The sequence below is a fragment of the Cupressus sempervirens genome, chromosome 8 (genome assembly GCF_028749045.1).
Source record: "Cupressus sempervirens isolate cs-2001-9-10 chromosome 8, ASM2874904v1, whole genome shotgun sequence".
Lineage (NCBI taxonomy): Eukaryota > Viridiplantae > Streptophyta > Pinopsida > Cupressales > Cupressaceae > Cupressus > Cupressus sempervirens.
The window spans coordinates 380,399,746-380,416,863 of NC_143125.1; positions in this window are offsets into that span (position 1 = coordinate 380,399,746).

The window sequence follows — 17,118 nt, forward strand, 5'->3', positions numbered from 1 at the left end:
AATATTTTATAGTAACTTTAAAAATAAAATCTAAATAGAAATAAATTATTTCTATATTTTTCTAGATATTCATTAGCACATATAAACTCTAAATTATTTATTTCAAAACTAAATGAATATCTCAAAATAACTTTATTTTGTAGTAATTTTAAAAATAAAATCTAAATAGAAATTATACATTTCTATATTTTTCTAGATATTCATTAGCACATATAAACTCTAATTATTTATTTCAAAACTAAATGAATATCTCAAAATAACTTTAAAATTAATTTTTTTATAAAATTTATTATATATTTAAAAAAACCATCTACTCAAATTTGTATTTATATTCAAAGTAAATATAACTAAAGTAAGAATTTTTTAAATTTTTATTATGAGTTGAACTTGATATTTTTAGAAAAGATTTGAACAATATTCAAAACTTTCAAGATCTAATACAATTGATTAGAGATTATGTCTTGCCCACTAGCAAACTAACAATACTAAAAAAAATAAAAAAATAAAACTAAGGGTGAGTGAATAGCCGAGTTGGTGTGAAGGCGAGTCGTGAGGCGTAGTGTTAGGCTAATGATCCCGGTGCTACGCATCAACTCCGGTTCAAGTCACACTGGGTTACCACAAACCCTTTTTTGCCAATAGTGGCATGTTGTGATGGTTCAGTTCTTGTGTTGTTATCCTTGCCATCAAGGTTCAAATCTCATGGGGATGAGGTCCCCCGTTTGTGGCCTCACTGGTTCATAGCTCCAGGTCAAAAGCGTTTACCCCTCTTTAAAAAAATAAATTAAAAAAAAACAATACTAAAAAATTCTTTTATTATTCCATGAACACTTGACATTACAATTGAATAACTAAAAACCATTTCAATGCACATTTTCGAGGGTGTCTGATTAATTTCTACAAATCCTTCTTCATGAATGATTTACATTTGAAATAGAACAATTTATGTAATTCTAAATAAAATGTATAATTTTGTACGGAACATTCAATAATCTATTGCACGAAAAAGGGAAAAATCTCCACTCTTTAAAATTTCATAGTAATATTATACATAAACTTTGGCAGTCTGACTCAAATCTCCCCATCTAATTTAATTTATATTTTAGAATGTAAATGATGGATGCATCCATCAAATTTAGAACTTTAATTTAATCTTTTAAATTTAATTCTCTCATTTAATTAATTTTTCAATTAATTAAATATAATTAAATATTGAATTTTCTATATGCAATTTTCATGCAACAACTTTATGCAATTTAAATAAAATATCTTTATTAAATTAATTTTATTTCTCACTTTAATTAATCATGAGATGTTTTTAGTATCAAATTTATTAATTTAAATAATAATATTATTTAGAGTTTATTAATAAAACTCCTAAATAAATTATTGTTGAATTAAATAATTATAAATATGCAAAAATTAGAACTATAACCTTATCTTTAAATTTTATTCTTTTATTTAATTAATTCACGAGACGTTTTTAATAATATATTTATTAACTTAATTAATAACATTATTTAGAGTTTATTATTAAAATAACACACCTAAATAATTATCATTAAATTTTATAAATATAAATACGTCAAAAATAGAACTTTAATAAAATCTTTAAATTTAATTCTTACTTTTAATTAATTTCTCTATTAACTAAATATAATTAAATATCAAATTTCTTTAAAAAATTTCCATTAAATTAAATCATTAAATTATCTTTTAATTTGATTTAATTATAACAGAAAATCACAATAGACCCACAATAACAACTCAACTGAAGACACATGACAAAAATTAAATTCTAGGGTTAAAATCATGAATTCACATCACTTGACGAATTTAGATGGGTAAACTAATTCAGATACTTGTCCTACTTTCTAGGACAATTAGCTTAGGGTTTAGGATTTGGACTCAAGAGTTATCTCCCCACTTATACGGTTGAAATACTATGATAGGGTATGCTCATCCTGGCAATTTAGGGAAGTCGATACTTAGTACCTACAATCTGCATAAAATCCACGCATGTACAAACACAATATTCTATAGTAAACAAGCAATGGCAGGAAGTGGTTTATTGTGTAGATCCCGACTAGTAGATGACTACGACTCCCTTCCTCAACCACATCATAAATGTCAAACTTAAAGAAAAACATACATAGACCCCATACATATGCAAGTATGGGGTAAGTATCCATAGAAACAACATAAAAATCATTCATCTAACTAACATCATTCAATAACTAAAATAATTGGCACTAAGTACCTCAACACACACACACACGCGCGCGCGCACACACACACACACATCAACTAAATATGAAATCATTAATCATAAAACATAATAATAGAACATGCCTAAAAGAATCCAGTCAAAACAAAACAGAAAAGTCCAATAGGGGTAGGCATTACATCCACTCCCCTTAGAATTAGGCTTACTCCCGTAAGCCTACAAGAAAGATAAACTAAACTAGGGGTAGGCATTACATCCACTCCCCCTAGACTTAGGCTTACTCGTGGAATCTTATTACAATGACTAGGGTAAATAAAAGTCAAAGAGTACAATCTACAATGTCAAACAAAAAGATCATTTAAGAAACTAATACAAATAAGTTAACTATGTATACACTTTCAGTCACTTAAAGCAATATGATTTTGGTATAATAATAAACCGAAAACCATATTGATCCAACATTTATCTTTTTAACAAATACTAAAATATTTCCCCTAAAACACTCCAAACAAAAGTTCAACATCTCTAATTCCATCGGAAACACAAAAGTTATAATTTATCAACATAAATCAAAAGTCAAGAACATAAATGTTAGGAGTTTCCAAGTTTCATGTTCAAAAGTTTGATTACTTCTAATTTTTGTGTTCAAACTGTTTAGGTTCAAGTTTGTAACTCTATTGAAAACACCCAAACAAGAACAACACAATATTCACAAAAATAATCAAAGGCATGCTACCTTAAAGCACAATCATAAGAAAACATGTCTGAAATCTGACTCGCAAGTTTTTACTTTTTCTATGTTTCAAGTATCAAGTCTAAAGTTTCAAGTTTCAATTCTCAAGTTTTCGAGTGTTCAAGTTGCAAAATATACATAACATTGTTTACATTTCATTTTAGTTCAACTAATTCAAGTGTTCAAGTTTGTAATAGATACACATAACAATTTAAGTTTTGTTTTAGTTAAACTAGTTATCAAGTAGTGGCATTCCAATATACCCAGAGCTCCCAATATAAAAACTCGAGCTCTGATACTAGATGTGATGCCCAACCATGTGACCCAAAAGAAGTTAACCTAAAGCTTTACTAAGTTTGTCAAACATGTTTTTTTAAAGTTGAAGATAATAATTTAACAACAACATTTATAAAATAGTGGAAGCAATTAACATACACTCATACATCAACAACACATAAACATGTTACAACTCTTAAGGGTCCCATGATGTTGAATCACATTTAAGTTTAATTAATACTAACATTAATATATAACACACCCATATTAAAGAATAACTACAAGTACAAATTCCATTTAAATAGTATACAATTATCTCAAATGCCACTTGGCAATAATCAAAATGCACAATCATCCACTATATAGGTCATAAGGTATGAAAGGCTGAAATAATATACATCATGAAATAGATTACATCATCTGCTAAGATCTTATGAAATTAAATACAATACAATAGTACAACCATCCATCATAGAAATACAAGAGCAAATAGAAAGGAACATCTACACAAACACATCCAACAATGACATTTGACGGTCAGATCTTAATGGTATAAGAAAAAGCATTACCACCTGACCTCGTGAAATCTAAATGGCCCACTCCCACCATGCCGAGGAGATATTCTGAAGTCCCAAATAGGATAACAAACTCAAAAGTCAAAAACCAACATCTAGGTTCAAGGAATCACCTGAAAGAAAACTATCTCAAATGGGACCAAGACACAAGTATTAACTAATCCCAGAGGCAACACATACACATAGGGAATCTACTATGCAAGCGGGAAATGTCATCACATGAATCAATGCTAGAGTTACCTTGGTAGTCTAACTTGACCCCGACCCCCTAGTGACTCTATGTGGCACTAGTATCATTTTGTACTGACAAGGCATACTAATGATGCATGGATGAGAACATACAAAGACTCTTATTAGGTTCATTTTATCCCCATTTAGTGTAGTATTTTCACGTATTAAACAACTTACAATGGGTTACCTTGATAGCCACTTTGGGCCCCGGCCTCCATTGCAAGCCACTTCCCAACATGACATATAAATAACCTATCCTAAGTTCAATAAAATCAAAAGATCACAAAAGACCAGATACCATACATCAATTCTTAAACAAGCATCTGACGAGTACTGAAAATCACTAATCATAATCACAGATATGGTTGTGTGACCTTTGGTGTTACTATAGCTGTTGATGTTGATCGGGACAATGTTGGTGCCACTACCTAACATGTGGTGGAAGAGTCTATTATTGTTGGAAAATTCTAGTGTTATAGTTTGGTGGCTTCTAAGGTAAGATCTAATGTTGAAGGCCATGTCCCAAATGGTGGATCAGGTATTGTTGATAGTGATATTGTTGGACCTATCATTAATGATGCAGGGGTTGTTGATGTTGACAACTCTGTTGATTCATTGGCCTGGCATTCTATGGCAACCAAGATTGAGGAGGAATGAATTATAGTAAAAGGAAAATATTCAAAGAAAACCCCTTCCAAATATTCTCCTAATGTCCACAAGTTGGGGGCTAAGGGGAAATCTTAATTCTATTATCTTTCTATTTTTGTTGGGTGGTCAAGTTATCATGAGTTTATTCCTTTTGACCACCAACTTATGTGTGTGAGGGTGATGAGATGTCAGGACCTCCCTTTTTTGTTTGTGTCATGTTGTGCCTTTGTCCTATTTCTTTCTTGTAGAGATTATTGTATATCTTTTGATTTAGTTTGAAAGACTATTTGGTTTCAGTGTCTCCTCAAAACCTATTCTCCTAATAAAAAACAATGCTCGTAGATTAAAGCATCAAAATATGTGATCTCTAATTAGTAAATAATATATTTGTTAGGAAATAAACATTGTAAAATATGGATATGAAATGTACAATATAACAAAATGTACCAAAAAAAGAAAGAAATGTATGATTCACCAAGTACACTTTAATAATAAGTAAAATATGTACTGTTTTCTTGCTCTATTGAGCAAGGATTCAAATCAATTAAAATCCAAATTTCCTAAATTTCTATAAAACTAACGAGTAAAAGAAAAAACATTAGAATATGGGATGGGAGTATTTTAGTGAGTGAATGTGATGACACGATTGTTGGTCTTGACATATTGGAACAACCCTGACATGCTATACAATTATTCAATATATAGATTTGTTTAATTTTTAACACAAAAAAACTATAGGCTTACAAGATTGATAATAAGAAATTGTAATGAAGAAAATTATCAAGCACATTTGCCAAATTATTTTTAAAAGGTAAAGTCCACTAAGATAACTAAGAGGGGGGGTGAGGGTGAATCAGCTATCATATCAATATTACTTTTATCAACCTTATTAAACTTCAAACATGTGATCAATACAAACAACAACCATAAGAAGACACACAATAATAATAGCATCACATATGTTAGCTAGGGAAACCCTTGATCATAGGGAAAACACCAGTGGGAATGGTACCCATAAAATGATGTACAAATATATAAGTTACTTGTAAGAGGATGGACTATGTTAGGAGCCAATGAAATACATTTAGTAGATATCAGTCCCTACTAGGAGACTTTGAATCCTTGTGAGGAGATTCCAACCCTATTAGGAGTTGTAGAAGGAAAAAGGACCCAATGTCCAAACAATTTCAAGGGAAAGACCACTAAATTCATTGTCCAATTGGTCTTTGCATTATTCCTTTCAGAATAATAGAAATACAAATGATCTTAGCAACTCAAACTCTTTCTTTTTCCTCTTATTGTGCCTCTTCCATATCAACACTTGTTAGATCTCAATACCAGATCTCTAAACTTGCATTTCAATAATCCCTTTTATTTCTTGCTTACATTGACTTAATTCACATTTCACTTTCATAATCCACACTTGCAAACTTTATCACAAGGAAAATACCTTTATACCAAATTCTCAAAATAATTCATTGAGTCAACCTTGATATTTTCCCAATTAATTACAATAGGACCTAATTAAGATAACACACTACATCACATATTTTTACAATTACATAATACTATTGGCTCACATTAATTACAACTTCTCCTATGTGCAACCTTAGACTTTGCACACTTGTTGACATCATCATTAGGTTGTCTTCTTTCTTTGTCTAACTATGCTCAATGAGATTCTATCTATCTTAGGAGATATAATTCAAACACCATAAATTACTTCTTAGGAACTCTATCTATAAATTATCTTCTATAAATCTTTCACAACTCTCACCAGTCTTTGACTTTCTGCATGTGCACTTAGCCACTAAATTAGGACACACTGTTGAACTTGTCCCCAACTGTGCTTGACCTTATCTTCAATACTTAATTTATATGACCTCAAAACATTGTCTGCTACTCTACCAATCTTCTCAATATATTGACATTAATGACAAACATAATCATGAATGCAACACATAATCATACTAATTGTCTCTCCAATGCTCCAGCAATGCTAGGATATTCCCCCATAGGAATATCATCAACATTCATGCTAACAATCTCCCCCTTTGGCATTGATGAAAACATAGATGAAAAACATCTAAGCTCCAAGAATACTAAACATACTAGTTTTTTGTTGCCACTTTCATCTTTTCAAATCCTCTTCATCAATCGAATCTCTTAGGAACATTTGTTGCTCCCCAATTGATAAAATTCTCTCATTAATATATCTCTCCACCATTTTATATGCTCAAATTTTGTCATGTATTCTTCCTATTGACATAAATATTTTCTTCATAGCTCTCCCCCATTCTCAAGAGATACTTCTCTCCCCATTCACATGATATATTTTTCATGCACTCACTTCTCCCTCATTGACATCAATGACAAAGACATCATTATGTCAATTTGATACTCAATGTCTTCAATCAACTCAAGTGTCCAAAGAGACTATTCAATACTAACTACCAAGAGTCTTTCATAACTTATCTCAAACATAGATACTCCCTAATAGAGGAAGCATCAACTTTTAGTCTAGATAAATAATAGTACATTTTACTACTGGACTGATGCAATATTTGCATCATCTAATCTAAAGTAGAAAGGGGCATAACCCCAAGCTTACATCTCAAATACTCAATATAAAGTACATAGGGGCATAAATCCAAGCATACATCTCAAATACTCAAATGTATCCTTAGACAAAGGCTTAGTAAATATATCCACAATCTGCTCCTTTGTATTCACATATTCTAGTATGATCTCTTTCTCTAGAACTTTCTCTCTCAAAACATGATATCTAATAGATATATGCTTTGATGTAGAATGTAACACAAGATTCTTAGACATACTCATTGTACTTGTGTTATCACAATGTATGATAACAAATTCTAAAAACTCTATCCTGATATTCTTAAGCATTTGTTTCATCAACTTGATCTGATTGCAATTGTTTGCTACTCCTACATGCTCTTCTTCTTTGTACTCGATGAAATACAATCTTATTGTTTTCTTATCAAAGAAACCAATCTTCCTCCCAAGAAGAATGCTCTACCACTTGTACTCTTTATGTCATCCATGTTGCCTGCCCAATTTGCATTAGTATATGCACATAAAGTAAAGTCATTTGATCTATTATACCACAACCCAAAATCAAGTATGCCCTTCAAATATTTGAAAATCCTCTTTACTGAGGTTCATAGTGTGATTACTCAGGACCAACTTGAAATCTTGCTACTCTACCAACTACATTTGCTATATCTAGTCTTGTACGAGTCAAATATTGTAAACCTCCAATCATGGATATGTACTTCTTATGCTCAATAGTAGGTGTCTCATCTTTGCTAGATAACTTGTGACCAATTATCATAGGTGTACCAATAGGCTTACAACTCTCCAAACCAAACCTCTTCAATAAATGTTTCAAATACTTAGTCTGTGATAGGAAAGTACCATTATTGTTCTGCATAATCTTCAAACCCAAGAAATACTTTATCTCACCAATAATGCTCATTTTAAATTCTTTCTTCATCTCATCAATGAATTTGTCACTTTCATCATCATCACCTCCAAAGATTATATCATCTACAAACATCGCAATGATCAACAAAACATTCTCACACTAGTAGAATTTTGGCAAATAAATGACAATATGACTAAAAAAATTAGTCACAAGACTAAAGATTTTAGTCATGTGAGTAAAAGTAATCAAATTGTAATAATTTTTTTACAATTTATAGGTATAAGTGATTGAATATATGACTAATTTGGTCATTAGATAAAATCACAAGGTTAGATAAAGATTAGTGACTAAATAAATGACTAGACAATTGGTCACTAATAATTAGTCATTCAAAAAAATGACTAAATGAATGACCGATGTTTTTTTTATCATATTAATTCATTCTTTTAACTTTTTATAACTTGTATTTCTCATTGATGGAATCACCCAAATATGCACTCGAACTCAAAGTCTATCTATGAACTCCTTATATTTTATTTATATGTGAAAATATTTAGGCGAGAGTTGTTAAGATATAATGAAATATTTCATCTTACAACAAAAAATGGTCCATTTTATATATCATTAAATAAATTTTTGTCATAAATTGTCTAGAACATGTTGCATTCTCCTTGATTACATGGAAAAATAAGATCTGATAATAAGTTAAATAGAGAAAAAAGATTTCCCAAGGCTTTTGTATGTAAAGAACAAAACTAGGCCAATTAGTGCACTTTTCATGAATTACAGTACAAAAGAAATACAATAAAATACCAAAACACTTAAACAACACTAAGTAAGCTATAATTCTCAAGCATGAAACTCTATGTATTGGACATTATAATTTCTTAATTATAACTTTTTAAGTAATGACAATATTGTTATGTTAACTCTTTTAATTAATATTTTGTAAATAAAAATATATATTTAGTTTTAAAGAATATGATTAGTTTATCTTACTTTAATTACAACATATTCATCGAGTTTTAATGAATCAAATAATTTTATATAGAAGCTTGAAGAGAAAAATCAAATATTACTTTTTCAATAAAATATTGATAATTAATTAGTTAGAATAATAATTCATTCTCACACATTATTTAATGAAAAATATTTGAAAATATATTAAAATAAATTAAAAATATTAGGTTTTAGATATGTCAACCTTTTTTTCCCTAGATATTACCAATTATTTTACTAGTTTTAAAATATTTTAAAAGACATTGAACAAAAAAATATATTAATTATCTATATATTATTGAAGTTCATTTTTATGGCAATCTAATTAGATTTTGGTACTTGCAAATTGTGTGGATCTAAACCTTCAACAAGATCTTAGAACTTGTGTTTGAGAGAGAGGTAGTATCAAAATCCTTAAACATAAAATTGTATTTATTGAATTTGATTCATACAATATAATCATCTTTATGCTTAGAACTTGCGTTTGAAAGGGGCAGTGTCAATGGTATAAAATTGGGTCAATGAGTTTTACTTAAAAACTACAAGTTGAATCTTGATAGTAATATCATAATTGTTCATATGGAATTCAACTTTTACAAAAATGAAATGATTTATGTAGGCCTTGTGATGGAGAGAGATTTAATAAATTCACTATATATATCCACCATTACATGGTATTATATTACCATAGTCTTAACCACAATTTTTTCATGTTAAAAATATTATTGTCCTAATTTTTTATTATATTATTATATTTTATGTATAATAAACCCATAAATCTATTTATTTTAGGGAACTCCTTCGTCAGGGTCTCTTGATCTTAGACTCATTTTAATATTGCAGATGCCTGCTACCAAGGATTTTTGATTTTTTGGTGCAACATGTAGAATGGAGATCGATGTCATCAGTAATACTATTTTGGTAGTAAAATCCATGAGATAAACCTTAAGTATCCTCTTGTATTAGATTAACTATTTCACAATGTAATATTTGATTTTTTGTTCTTTGATGTTCAATCCCTTGGATTTTACTACAGATGCTACTAGAACCTCCCCTACGTCTTTATTTTTCTAATTGTATCAAACACACCAAATTTATTAAAAAAATGAAATGATTTTTTTTTATTATGTGCCAAAGAATTTTTTACAGATATAACGAATTTTGTCCATTTTAGTAAAATAGATTAGATTATTACATGGGTGATGACATATGTGATGAGTTGTCAAGCAAAGCTGGAAAAATACTTTTTGAAGTGGTACCATAGAATCATGTGAAATCTTGTAGCCAATGGTTGTCCCTTTGGATCATCGAAGTTGATCTCCCCTTACGATTGATTTGCACTTTAAGCAAATCCAACATGTATGTCGAGAAGCTTATGACTATTGATACTATGCCTCCTCCTACATAACCCTTCAACATGATAATTGTTTGACAAAATGACTCAAAGGGATGTCACCTCATATACTGCAATCATTTTAGAATTTGAAGCTTTGGAATAAGACATAGACATCCATGAAAGCATAAGATAAGGGAGATTTTTATAAGATGTTATAGTTGTAACTATGGTAGTAGATATATATGTTGAATATAGAAGTAGAGATAAGGTATGTGAATTTTTTGACAAAATCTCTCAAAGAGTTATCTCATGGAATGATATGATTGCACGATTTGCATAAAACATATTTTTTGATAAGGCTTTAGATACTTTTAAGCGAGTATAATTGGTAGGAATGAAAATGAACTCTAAATCATTTTCCAGTGTCCTCCCTTCTTATGCCAAAATTGCAGCTTTCAACCAAGGCATATATATCCCTAACAACATAATGAAAGGGATTTTTGGTCATACATTATGGTTGGAAATGCTTTGGGAGACAAGTATGGAAATTGTGGATGAATATAAAAAGTATGTGAAGTGTTTGAAAAAATGCCTCAAGAAAATGTGATCTCATGGATTGCAATGATTGCAAGATATAAGAAAAATGGATAAGATGAAAAAGCAACGTTAAAGCAAATTATTTTCAAGTGTAAATCTAGACTCGTTGCAACATGGTGTCTATGTAGGGAAATCCTTTGAGAAAGATTTTCTTGTATTTAATATATAATATGTATGGATTTTAATATTTTATATCATAACTTCCACCTAGCAGTAGTCTTTTGCATGATATAGACCCAATTCTTTAGTAGAAATTGTTATTCAAGAAATAACAAATTGTAAAATACTATTTGTAATTGCCACTAATGTTATCACACTCTTGCATCCACTACAAATTATAATGTTCTTCACCAAACTTATCATAATTTTATTACTAGATATTATTGTTGTGTTACTACAAGATAATGGTAGTCAACAACTCCTACATAGGAAATAGTTTAGCTATTTTGAAAGGTCATTCTACATATTAAAACCATAGATAATGATCTTTGTTGTCCATTCACATTAGATGCCAAGTTTTTATGTACCTTTTGCCAAACTTCATTAAATGCAACCCATGCATAACATTTAAGTTGTAAGTACAATACAACTTTTAATTTTCAACAAATTAAATTAAAACATGGAATCTAATCATTATGCAATTAGTTTTCTTTTTTAGAAATATGGGCTTGATAAGCACTAAAAATGTAACCAAAGATAGTAATTTTGACATCTAGGCATAGAATATCACTTTGTTACACCAAAGGTGACATACATGCATGAATAAATCAATAATGGGGCAGCCAATGAAGATTTATGGAGATACAATTTTGGGGATAAGGTTTTCAATTCATGATGGATTGAAGAGTCTTTATTTCTTTTGCTTTTCTACTCTTCAAGTCTAAGTTTACTGTAACTTTTACAAACAAGGATGATGGAATGTGGTACTCATATGTAAATCTTGTATCTTTCTTGGAACTCCTAAATTAATGGGTATAGAGTATATGTTCAAAATAGACCTCCAATATATTTGTAGTTTTCAAATGTCATATTCTTTTTTTCTAACACTAAACATTTTGAACTCAATCAACTAATAATTAAGCTACATTGGGGGATTTATGTCACCTGAATGTATATGCTTATAAAAATGTATTGGTTCAGTATATCATATGATCACCCATTTGATTCTAATAAATAATATAGTTGCTGCTAATTTTCTTTACAAATACATGTATACTTTGTTGATATTTAAACCTCTTGAAACATAGAGTTACTATAATTGTTAAGCTGCAATTCACTAAGAAGCTACATTTACCAATATTACTTTTTTTTCTAGAAAACATGTATTAGTGTTCATACTAGTAAGTTACTTTTTTGCCAACATTTTTTGGATCAAAAAGTTATTTTGGTAAAACAATGAAATTCACTAAATAAAAAAAAGGGATAATGTCATCTTTGTTTTTTGTGATGAATTCTCTATGAAGAAATAGACTTCTACTAACCACCAACCAAGAAGATCTTGTTAAAAATAATTAATCAATTATATGTCTTTGATGTTACACAAAATCTCATATTTTTACTAGTTAGTGTCTGTTGAGCTCACTTAGGTGATGAAGATAGTTTCCAATGTCTATTCAGCATTCCAAAGTAAACCAAGTTCATAAGACAATATCTACTGAGTTCACTTGGGCACCAAAGAAAAGTTCATATAAGTTCAGTGTTTATCGATCTCACTCGGTTAACAAAGGAAAATTGGCATGAAACTAGTGTTAATCAAGCTCACTTGGCTACTAAAGGAAGTTTACAAAGTTTCAATGTTAACTGAGTCCACTTGCTTAACATAAGAAAATCATTTCAAAATTAGTGTCTACCGAGCTGGGTCAATTAACAAAGGATTTTCTTAAATCTGGATATTTAGTTTAATGAATTTATTTGCTAAGTCTAGCCAACCTAAGGGATGAATATTAAATATTTGTAATCGTATTCAGTCCAACTTGATAAGGAAAAAGATATAAGTATAGGATTGAATAAGAGAAGCATGGGGTTGAAAAGATAAACCAAGGAAGCAAATTAGAAGGATAGCATAGTATCTTAAGTTGATTGAGCTACAAAGTTTTATTTGATCAAAGAGGATCAAGTATTCAAGCCAAAATAGAGATCTAAAGTAAAAAATACAATTGCATTAGCAATAAGGTCATATCATTGTTACTCTCGAATAATTGTAGTAGTGTATCAAATCTCTTAATAGAGTTAGCTTAACAACTATTTGCCAAATCCTCTAACAAGGTGGAATTTCTAGATTGAAGTGTCTAAAGACCTCTAACAAGGCCACTCCTAATAGAGTGATTAAATATTTTAATAGGGTCACACCTAACAATGTGTTTTGTAACCTTTAATTGGGTTGACTCCCAACAAGGTTCACTTTAGAAGAGTGAAAAATAGTAACTAGTTGCAATTGGTGGATTTTCCCAAATTGGATTTCCATGTTAAATCTTGGTGTCACTTGTGTTCATGCTATTTATTTTATGTATATGAAACTAAGTTAATTAAGGTTACTCACACTTAATATCTTAAGATTTGCATGTTTACATTTGATATTTAAGTACTTTCCAAGTAACAATAATTCTTAGTGTTTGTTGAGTGATTCAGTGCTAATTGAGTTACATCAGTATTTTTAGTTTCAATAGAGTTTGATTTTGATTTGTATTTGACATCTAAGGGATCTAGGATTTATTTTTGTGGCAACTGATTCACCCCTCTCCTCTCAGTTATTCTTCTTATATTACCAACAATTAGTATCAAAGATTTTGGTGCTTGCAGAGAAGGTTTCAAGGACCTAAGCTAAAGATCAAGATGTCTTACAGAAGGGAAAATTTTGTAAACTAAACAAAGATAACTTCAAGGCATGGTAGAAACTCATGAGATTTCATTTGGAAATCATTGGAGACTCAGGCTTGAAGTACCTAGACGACAAGTATGTGGCACCTACTAGAATTATGACTATTGAAGAAATCACAGAAAAGAAGAATCATAATATCATGATGATTGATATTGCTTTAACTCTCAGCTATGTTGAATTTGATGAAGTAAAAGACTGTGGTATTGATCATGAGATGTGGATCAAGCTGAAGGAAATCTATGGAGGAGATGATAATGTAAGAAGAGCCAAGGCATAAGTCTCAAAAGACAATTTTATCAAATAAAGATGAGAGAAGATGAGAACATTGCAAACACTAGTAGAATTTTAGCAAATAAATGACTACATGACTAAAAATTTTAGTCAAAAGACTAAAAAGTGTAGTCACGTGACTAAAAGTGATCAACTTAAAGTAATATTTTGCAATTTATAAGTATAGGTGACTAAATAAATGATCAATTTGGTTATCAAGTAAAATCACAAGTTTAGATAGAGATAATTGACTAAATAAATAATCAAATAAATGACTAAATAACTAGTCACCAATAATTAGTTACCTAAACAAATGACTACATGAATGATAATAATATTCATGTGTTACTCTAAGGTAACATTAATGCATCTATACCTTGGGCACAAGAATAACCATTAACTTGGTATGTAAGAGGTTGGGTCTAATAGTCTTCATGTTGTATTTGAAGAGGGATACACTATACATTATCTAATGTAGACTCAACTAGTCCTAATTGTTGGGTAAAACTAAGGTTCAACTTGATGGTATATGATCAAATCAACAATACCCTAAGAATCTCAATCCAGGATTCATAAATTCGTGAGAAATATAATGATTGTTTTCTCAAGGGGTGGAAATAATAAATCAGGAGGTTTATGAATGCAGATTGCTACTTGCTAATAAATCAAACTATTTAAATTACCATGCATCTAAGATTACTTGTACAAATGGATTCTAATTTAAAGTTTGGATTCTTATTAACACACCTCTAAACAATTAAACACAATGTCTTTATGAATGCTATTGCAAAGTTTTATCTGATTAAAAGTTGGTATGATTAAGAGTTGAAATTTACTTAGATTGCAATAGGAGATTTAGTGGCAATAGGAGGTTGTTTACAATAAACTGGTTCTAATACAGAGTGCGACAGGAAGTATGATAGGTGCAACAGAAATTATGATAAATGACAATAGGAAGTGGTTTGATAAATGGATGGATAATAGATTTAAGTAGCAGTAGAATAATGATATATAGTAAGTGAAATAGATAAGGATGCCACAACCAATTATTTCATCGGACAATTAAATCCTTGATTAACAACAACAAGCATTATATAGATTGGCAAAAATATATGCAATGAACTTCCTAATAGGCATAAATAATTGATCAATATATAAATATACACATTTGATTCAATCTACAAAAAACACACAAAATCAATCAATGCTTGAATACTCACAAAAAAAACTAAAGTAATCTCACTAAGTTTCCAAGAGAGGGGGCCCTCCTCTAGTTCGCAAGGTGAGAGATGTTCTAAAACCAGTTGCTACAAAAACTCCATGCTTTTAATATCACAAATTTTAGAGATAATATAAATAGAGTATTTTCATATCATATATGTCTGGTGTCTTGCAATTAACATTTTCTTATATAGACTTAAAATGTTCAACCAAATTAATAACTAAGCTAGAATGGCCAATGACCTTGTCCCTAAATATAGGCAATGATTTGTTTTGGCTGTTGGCCACACATAACATATTACAAAATAACTTGGCCAAGATAATATACAACCCAAAACTGATTTGTTTAAACATTCATAACTATTTGCCCAAAAAAACATAGCAAAACTATAGCTTTCAAACCGCTCCTCTAATTAAATGATTGGCTCCATACTCACGCATCCTTAGTTCATGTAGCAACACTAGTAAAAATATATCATTTTCATATTATTAATAGCTTTTTAGGAACTATTCTTCCCTCTTTAAAGAAGTACTAAATATTCTACTTTCCTATCAATAGTTTAGCAAAAAGGGAATTTCTTGCCAAAGAAGTGAGAAATGTAGGAGGTAAGAGGTTAACGAAAATAGAGCACTATCAAAACTCATCATTTCCCCCCAATTGAGGGATTTGCATGTCTTCATGCAAACAATGTATACAAACTAGGTGGAATATTGCTGTCTGGGTGCTCCATGGACTCTTTTGGGACAACAACTATACTGATAATGTTATCCAGTAGTATGACCCTAGATCTAAGTTGTTGAAGCTCCTACTGAAGTTGAATAAAAGTGCATAGAAATTCATTGACAGTAACCATAGAAGTGCCTGGTATTATCATTTTTAGTGGAATAGGGTTAAGAAGAAGACTAGAAGTACCCAAAAGGTCCTTTGGAGGCATTTCAAAGACAATCAAAGACTGTGATGTTATGGCCTTATCAGGTTCCTAGCGATAGGAAATCTTCATATTTTCTGTAGCATCTCCCAGAAGGGCTTCTTTCTAAGGTATTTCAATAATGTCTTCTAGATTTTTCTTTAAATGATCTTCAACCTATCCATAGGCCTCTGGATAGTATTTTGCATTATCATTTTTCCATACAACACCAGGTTCAAGTTCATCTCCTACATCAAATGTTTGTTGACCCATGTCTTCTTAATTAAGGTTGTTCTTTGGAGATTCTATGGCTTTATCAAGGCTCATTTGTTCTATAGGTTGAAATTTAGGTTCCTTATTAGAATTTAGAGTTTGGCTTTCAAGAGTTTCTCCCTCCTTATTTGTTTCTAGATTTTCCAATTCATCCAAAGGATCACACTGATCTATAGTAGTATCACCTTTGTTAGAATTGTCTTCTTCATTAGTAGGGTTTGGTAAACTTTCTGTGGATGGTGCATTCCTCTATTTCTTCATATGTCTAGTTTGATAGTGGTATTCTCTACCTGCTTTTTCTTTTCATTTCTTATTAGAGCTACTGGTCAAGACCTCAGCTTTGGCATCCGTAGCAGCTTGAGCAACATTGGCTAGATTATCTAAATGACTAGCAGATCATGGAGGATTATGACATATTGAAGAAGGGCTAGGTGTTTTTGTATTGGAGGAAGTGTGTAGACCATTTTTAGATTTTTGTAGGGGTTCACAAGCAAGGTT